Below are 8,395 nucleotides of genomic sequence, written 5' to 3'. Positions count from 1 at the left end.
TTAGTGTAAGTCAACACATGTTCAAAAAATGTCAACGCACCCTTTGATGAATATTAATAAGAATCACCCTGTATATGTAGATACATATTTATATTTTTATTAGATTTATATGTTATATTTGTGTATGTATTAGTGAAGGAAACGTTATATGAAAATTGCGACATATTGGACAAGCCGTTGTTTGGCATACGTGAGTTATTAGATATTACATACTCAAGGTATTAACCAACTATATCTACTGCACATTTTGTAGGTAATATCCAAAACTACCCATTTATACGATAAACTACTATTTTTTCAATATTGAAACCAAACAATAATAAAAAATTTAGGGATAAAGAAAGATTCTACTTTGAAATTTCTTTATTGCATTAATGTTGTGCCATCAGCAGCAGGTATTATTGAATTATTAGCTGATATCTGCATTATTTATGCAAGCTAATTACCCATCGATCGGTTTGATACTTAGTGTCCATAACAACAATTGAAAATTAAAACAACAGCATTTAATTTCAGACGATCTCAAAATGAGGCATTTGCTTCTTCAAAAAAAGGTAAAAAAAATCTAAAAAACAGCTCAATTTATGTCAGGTTTTTTTTCAGATGACCCTCTCTGACTCATTCGGCTTCTCTATGTTAATTATTTTCAAAACATCTTGATGAAAATCGTAACAGAAATCAGACTTTATACAAAAATTCGATTTTGGTATTTTATCAAGTATCTCTCTTGTTACGGAGGCTTTCACTTTTCGTTTTTAGCTTCTTGGGATTATTTTGACAACGCCAGTGTTAGCAGCACTGTACATAAATGTTATTAAAAGCAACGAATACTGGGACACAAACATGGCCAGTGTTGCCACCAAGAAGAGAATTCGCTTGGAAGCTCTTTATTTATCAACACTTTTACTATGGTAAATACAAGCTCTGTTTTTTTGTGTATTTACGTTTATGCCGTAAATAGAATAGAATAGAATAAAATGTGATATTACAAATGTTGCGAACTCGTTTTTTGCTTCGGCTGTAAGAGAAGAGAAAGAAGCAACATGTAAAGCTGTTCAGATGGGGAATGGATAGGTGGTCGGGCAGAGTGACAGCGTTACGACTTGATTATTAATACTGTCTATTTTTCTAAATTTACACAAATATATACATGATAATAATTAATAACTAACCAGTGACTCTAAAAATTGGTGAATCTAACGCTAAAGCTAACACGCTATTGATGATTGCTGACGGTTTGATTGTTTGGTTGTCGCTGACGGCTTTGGAGAATTTGCTGATTCTTTTCCTGTTGACGCCTTTGATTCTTGATAACTTGCAATTTCATTAAGTGATTGAACTTCTTAACAGGAAATGTCGTAACAGAATCTTTTTACATTGACTTGTTTCAGATAAAAAATAAATTTACGTTAACATTGACTTTCACAAAAAAAAATTAAATTATTGAAAAATTATAAATTATACTATTGTTCATCGAAGATTGAACAAAAGCAAATAATTTAAAAGATTTATCAGCGTTGACCGTTACGGAACGTGGAAAAAGAGGATTTTCTTCATTATTTGGCGTTCCTTCTCTGATTGGATATCACACTGGAAAAGTAATCGATATTTTTGTAAAAAAATGCGATAAAAGCGGGCGAAAACGTTTTTTGTTTGAACAGTTTTTGGAGTCTTTGGGAAACAGAGGTTAAATTCACTCTCATAAGCGTCGAATAACGGAAAATCCGGAAGCGTTTGGCCCCATTCGAATTTCGAATTTTTTTGCAGAATCATTATTATCTGCGGCGGTGTCTGATACTGTGGTTAAAATCTTTGCACTTTATTCGGGTTCACCCTGTATAATGATTAATTAAATAAATTAGTGATAAACAAAAAAATCTTGAAAACTAGCTTTTTTTCACTAGATTAATCTTACCCCTCCTTAAACTTTTTATAATTTAAATTTTTGGTTTCGTATGGTTGTCTGCAACACTTGTGTTCACCCTCAAAATTGCTTTTAATTTTAAAGACAAAATTTTGAAAATCTGCGTAGTGCTCACAGTTGACAAAGCTCTAGAACTAGTTTTCTATTAAAATTCGATTTTTTACGCTTAAGGCTGTTCTACCCCTCAACTAAACTTCCATAAGGGTGAAAATCGTCTGTAAAATTAGCATATTTTCTACCGCAGTTCAACAATACACCATTTTTCCATCCAATTTGCCTTGCTTTGGAGTTTGTTTCGAACGTTTTCCTGATTTTGAAATATTATGTCCCTCAAAAATAATAAGTGAATAATAAATAGAAATAATAAATGATGGCATCATCTAATAAACTTTATATTTCAAGTGAAAAATGTTTCGTTAAAGATGTGTACCATCACAATTTTATTTTCAAAATTACACTGTGCAACAAATTCAAATTAATTTTGAATGTGTTATGTAATCCAAACAAAGTAGATACCCAAAGGACATCCTTACCTCAAAACCTTCACAATTTTTTACATAAGTAGTTAAAAAAACATAGAAAAGAGATTCTTTTTTCATTTTACTTATGATTTTAATGTATGTATGGTTATCAATATTTAAAATACACATAAAAAAAACCAACATTAAAAAAATTATATGCAAATCATAACTTGTTTAGCCGCCAACTTTGATACAATTTTTTTACTCTTTATTACAAAATTCGATTTTTTTACAATAATTTTAAATTGATTTTATTTGACAATGTACAGACTTTTATTTTGGAAACAAAAATGTTTAAAACTTACAAAGTCATAAAATTTTACTTTTAAAATTAAATATAAAATTTGGTGGTGACTTGCAGATAACGGCATATTTCATCAAAAGGTGGGCTACCTATAGAACATAATAGTTTTTTGGCTACTAAAACTTTGTCACGCAGTGTTATAATTGATAATAAATTTAAATAAATTAGATTTAGATATTAGTTCATCTTGTCATTTCTTGTGTTTCAACCGCGGGTATTTAATAAAATCAATTCTACCAAATTTTAAAATGGATATTTGGGTGGGTCTGTTAAGTTAGCCCCCTCCCAGTTATAGAATTTCTATAAAATATTACATAAGCCAATGCGCTAATTATGCGCTATTATGCGCTCCAATTTTCATTTTTTGCGCTGCCTCCCCTAGAAAGTTACAATCATTTTTTTGTTACTTGCGTCAACCCCCCCCCCAGTTAACAAAATTAATTGATTTTTATGTCAATCAATTGCACCAATTATGCGCTATTATGCGCCCCAATTTTTGTTTATTGCGCTACCTCCCCTAGAAAGTTACAATCATTTTTTTTACCCAATTCCGCCAATTAAAATTTTTTTTGCGCTTCACTTTGAAACAGACTCTTATAGTTAATCGCAAGCCTTCTTTTCCAGTTAAATAAATCAATTTTTTTTGTCAATCAATTATGCCAATTATACAGGGTCCGGCATACTTCTGTCCACTCCCAAAATCGTCTTTAATTTTAAAGATAAAATTTTGAAAATTTGCTCACGCTTATAAGTTAACAAAGCTCTAGAAGCTGACGCAAAAATTTGTTTTTTTTATCACGGTTGGTTTGACGTCGGTTAAGTATAATTTTTAGCGACTTCGCGAATTCAATTTTTTTTTAACATAACTGTGATACAAATAATTGAGTTTTTATTTTAAATCTAAAGCAAATTGCGTGTAAAATTTGCAAACAAACGCTGTTTTATCAAGTTAGATTTCAAAATTATGACGGCGCAGTGACAAACTAACTACACCAAAATTTCATAAGTCACTTCATTCACTCGTATGAAGGTCAATTTCAGTGGCGTAACAATAGGGTAGCAAGACGGCAAAATGCCACGGACCCCGAGCCGGAAGGGCCCCTAGTCAAAGAGGGCTTCTTAAAAATCAATAGAGAAAGAGCCCCATCCGATGGATTTGCCACGGGCCTCAAACAGTATAGTTACGCCACTGGTCAATTTTGATTAACTTGCTCATGTTGCCCTTTATAGACACCAGAAATCGTTAATTTACATTGACAAAGCGACAATTTCACCAAGTAAGACTTTTGTTACAATCTAAAGCGAATCAAAGGATAGATGTCTTTTGTGACACAAATTGTTGCCAGATAGGTGTAAAGGTAGTTCCAGAGCCAACTATAGCTTACGAGCCTACGCCTAGCGGCCGGAGACCCGATGTGACGTCAGCACAGTGGCCGAACGGTCACCATTGCGGCTTATGGAAATATGGGAATGAGATGTCTTTTTTCTTCATTTTAACAAACTTAGACATTGTAAATTGCGTTTTGCTTGGAATGACAATGTTCTTAGAATCTGATCATTAAATGTTCTTCTCAAAATATTACGGAATTACTTTTTTTTTTGTGACTTTTTACTGGGGCGGACACGATTAATAGTTTTAAAAGCTTGATTTTCCTAGAAACCTCACAAATAATTTTTTTGTGTAATAAATGCTGAAAGTTGACATTTAAATAGCAGTGCCGGATTTCGGGCAGGTCAAGCGGGAACAAACAGCCCCATATTTAGGTACTGTTAGGTACTTTGCACCCTTTCAATCATGAAATACAAAAACCATTGTATTTTTCTTAAAAAGGACATCGACCATCGACCCAAAGCTTTTTTATGCCTATCTAATAATTTTATTTCCTAGTTCTACAAAAAATGGAAAAAAATGTGACCAGATTTTTCTCTATTTCTGGAAACGTATTCAGCATTTATGTTTACATTAAATCTTCTCGGAATAATATTAAAGATTTACCTCTTTTTCTGACTTTTTGGGTTGAGAAGAATCTCGGAATTTCTTCTTTCAATGTTTTTCCCAGAATATGACAAAATACCCCTTTCTATCATTTTCTCTGGGTTTTATAAATACTCCCATGTTCATGAAAATGTTTTTAGTACTTGCAGAGATAACTTCGAGATCGTCAAGTCTTATGGCAGAGTTTATCCCATTTTAAAGCAATCTCGTGTCTCTGTCTGATGCGCATTTTTCCCACTATATCGTACTCTGCCGTTTAGGTGGGCCATCGCCGACTCCATCTTATACCAAGCCTGTTCAATAGCTTCCGAGATCTGTTCCCGCGAAGTAGGCCATGAGTACGTGAGGCGTGCGTACACTAGCGCCACTCTCGACAATTTCTTGAAACCCAGTTCTCGCATTTTTTGATTTTTAATTATATATTTCTGATTAGTAGCCGTTTCCGCGAAGAGAATTATCTGTTTTCTTTATGGAAGTTCAGAGAAATCGCTTTCCTTGCATTCCAGACGCCGTAATTTTTGATGAATTTACCCGACATACCTAACCTATCATCACTTCAACCTTCAAAGTGACGGAAATGTCACCAAAATGAAAGAATTATCACCAGAATTTGATACGTTTTCTCGTCGTTGGGGTCGCTGGCGTATGTACGGCGATGACCTTGAGGGAACTTTTTGCAAAGGGGAGAAATCAAAATTGAACAGGCTTGGTATAAGATGGAGTCGGCGATGGGTGGGCTTAATTAATAGATGGCCCTACCATCGCGTTTAGTACCAGCGGATGATATTAGATGGATACCAATCGCTAAACTGTCAAAAGTCAGTCAAACAGGAAACTGTAGTAAAAATTTGCACAAATTTGCAACTAGTTCGCATGCGTATAAAGTTGAAAGAATTAACGGAATTTACAATTAACAACACGTTCTTCAAAATTTTCAAAATGTGGACTTAACGTTAAGTTAAGTTAAGTTAAGTTAAGTTAAGTTAAGTTAAGTTTTCAATTTCAATATCGCTAGTTATATGTTTGTTTTCCAAGTGATCTTTACGTCTTTATCCTTTTTAAGGATACCATTCTAAAATTATAAGTCAAATTTAGCTGATTGGGGTGACCCCGAATAAAACGTTCTGATTCAGACAAGTCATATTCATTATTTTAGTTTTTATTGTTCACTTCTTGTCATATTTCTAGTTATCAAGATTTGCAAATCGCATTCTGGTTTTGTGGCACTTCTACTTGTACAAACGATAATTTCCTTTAATACTCTTCGAGGGTTTCACCGTCAGGACACAAAACCCCTAAAAACTCTGTCCATGATTCACACTGAAAAATACGAATCCCTTGAGTGTTTTTAAGACGTAATGAAAATTCCTACCTGCGTAACTATATTATTTATGTATGTATATTAGTCTTAAAAATGTTATTACACAATCATATTGTAGTCTTAAGATCTCTAACTGTGTAATATATGATTTTTTATTAACAAGAAAATAGTCTGTACTTCCTTTGAAATTGAAAATAATTATTGTAATAAATTATTTGTTAAACCAAAGAGTTTTATTTACATTAATCTGAATGCGAAGTGGTTAGAATAGCATTAAAATTACAATTTATGTTAATTATTATCGTTTAGATAATAATCAACATAAATTGTGATTTTAATGTAATTCATAAAAATTACTTTGAATAATGAAACCTCAGTTCAGTTTTTAAATCGAGCGCCTTTTGACAAGTAGCGGCATCTACACGAACCAGGCCGCAAAGTCGACCAGACAAGTTCTCAGGAGTAGAAAAGTGCCCGTACTTGGGCATCTCTAAGTTATCTCTGGTACTTGCTTCATTTCGAAAGGGCAAACAAGATGTGTGAGAAAAGTTGTAAATTAACTGATTTACTTATTCTGTTGTCTACATACATATAATAGGTGTAATACCTTTTTAATCAAAATGCCAAGTAGTTGCTGTGTACCTAATTGTACAAGTAATTACAATAAAAGTGAAAAAGTGTCGATTTTTCAATTTCCAAAGAATAAACTTTTGAAAGATAAGTGGATACAGTGTATAAATAGAAAAAACTTTGTACCTAACAAGAGCAGTGTTGTGTGTATTAAACATTTTACTTCGTTCTGTTTTGTCCGTTCGTGAATTCAATTCAATTCATGTCCATGTTTAAATCTTGGGTCATAAACTAATTCGATCAAAAAAACTATTTTGGAGGTTTTATGATGCGAACATTCAAAATCTGCTTGAACTAACCAAACTGAACTAAAGTCCGTTTTTTTATTAAAAAACCACCAACACCGCACTCACTCTCCCACCACTTTACAACCGGCAACGTCGTCGATGGTGACTTTTTGGTGATAAAATCAAATATGTTAGCTGCCTAATTTTCAGAAATGTCAAAAATTTGACATTTATTTTCTCACCAAAAATCTCGCTAGGCAACGTTGCCGGTTGTAATGCAGGGGAAGATTGTGGTGATGGTGGTTTTTTTAAAAAAAAAGGGATTTTACTTATTCTCTTGATGCGTGCGCGTGTGAAAAAGTAGTTGTCTAGTTATATCCACTCCAGATGAGTCATTTCCAATGTAGAGAGAGCATGGGCGAAAGTAATTTGGTAACAGTTTTTAGAAGCAAATAAACGTTTAACAATATTGGACTTTTAACTTTCTTTATTATTTTTTTAATATGATTGTGATGTAACCATTAAATTTGCAGTACTTTTCATAAACAACTTTGCATTTTGTTGTTTTGCAAAGTAGCGAGAACCTTTAAATTATAGGAAAATTGTAACTAATTGAAAAGTCATAATGATTAGTTAAGAATTGTGAGCATGTTCATCTGCCATTCTTCGTTGTGTAATATTTAGTGGTCCTCGTTATTCTCCCTGTATACAGTTTTTGCTATGTTGAGAAAAGTACAACATGTTAAATTAACATTTGCTGCTTTTTAAAGTTAGACCTTCAAGTAGTTGAAACAGTAAAATTTTTCTTTTTAAATTTCTTATCGTCGGCGAAAGTCGTTAAGTTGCTAAATCCCTTTTGAATATTTTTAACGGAAGTCGAGAAATCTTAATTTTTTCATATTAATTTATCGTTAAATCTACGATTTGAAAACTTGAAGACTGGCAATAGAATGTTTCTTAATTTTGAAAGCTTAAGCCGATGAAATGTATCTTCAATTAACCGTCTTGTACGTAATATATATTTTATTTTGATTATTTGGATTCCTACGGAAAAGTGGTATTAAACAATTTTTGGCAGAATAGGCACTTTCAGCCAGAACAACAGTGCCTGAAAAAGGTCTAATCTATATTCAAATATTCGGTATAGTATTTCTAAAAACACGTGCGTCATGTATGCTTCTAGACCAAAACCTAATTGGTGCACTTGAAAAAACGCGAACAAAGTGCAAAGTGAAAAGTACAAAGTTGCAAAGAGGTTGGTGCAATAGGTCCCTGATCTGGCTTTAACACACTATTTAGTGACAAAAATGCCACAAACTGCACTGGGTTTACTGTGACTTTTGACGTTTTAGAAAAAACTTCTAGTTCTAGTTCTTAAACGAAAGAACAATAATTACTGCACATTTTCGTTCCATAAAGTCCCCAGATTTAGTAGTTTATAGATTGCTGTCTATTTACGAAACACCCTGTAT

Source organism: Gnatocerus cornutus, chromosome 3 (assembly GCF_029298725.1).
Source record: "Gnatocerus cornutus isolate USDA-ARS CGAHR chromosome 3, icGnaCorn1.1, whole genome shotgun sequence".
Taxonomy (NCBI): domain Eukaryota; kingdom Metazoa; phylum Arthropoda; class Insecta; order Coleoptera; family Tenebrionidae; genus Gnatocerus; species Gnatocerus cornutus.
This window is presented reverse-complemented; position numbering follows the sequence as displayed.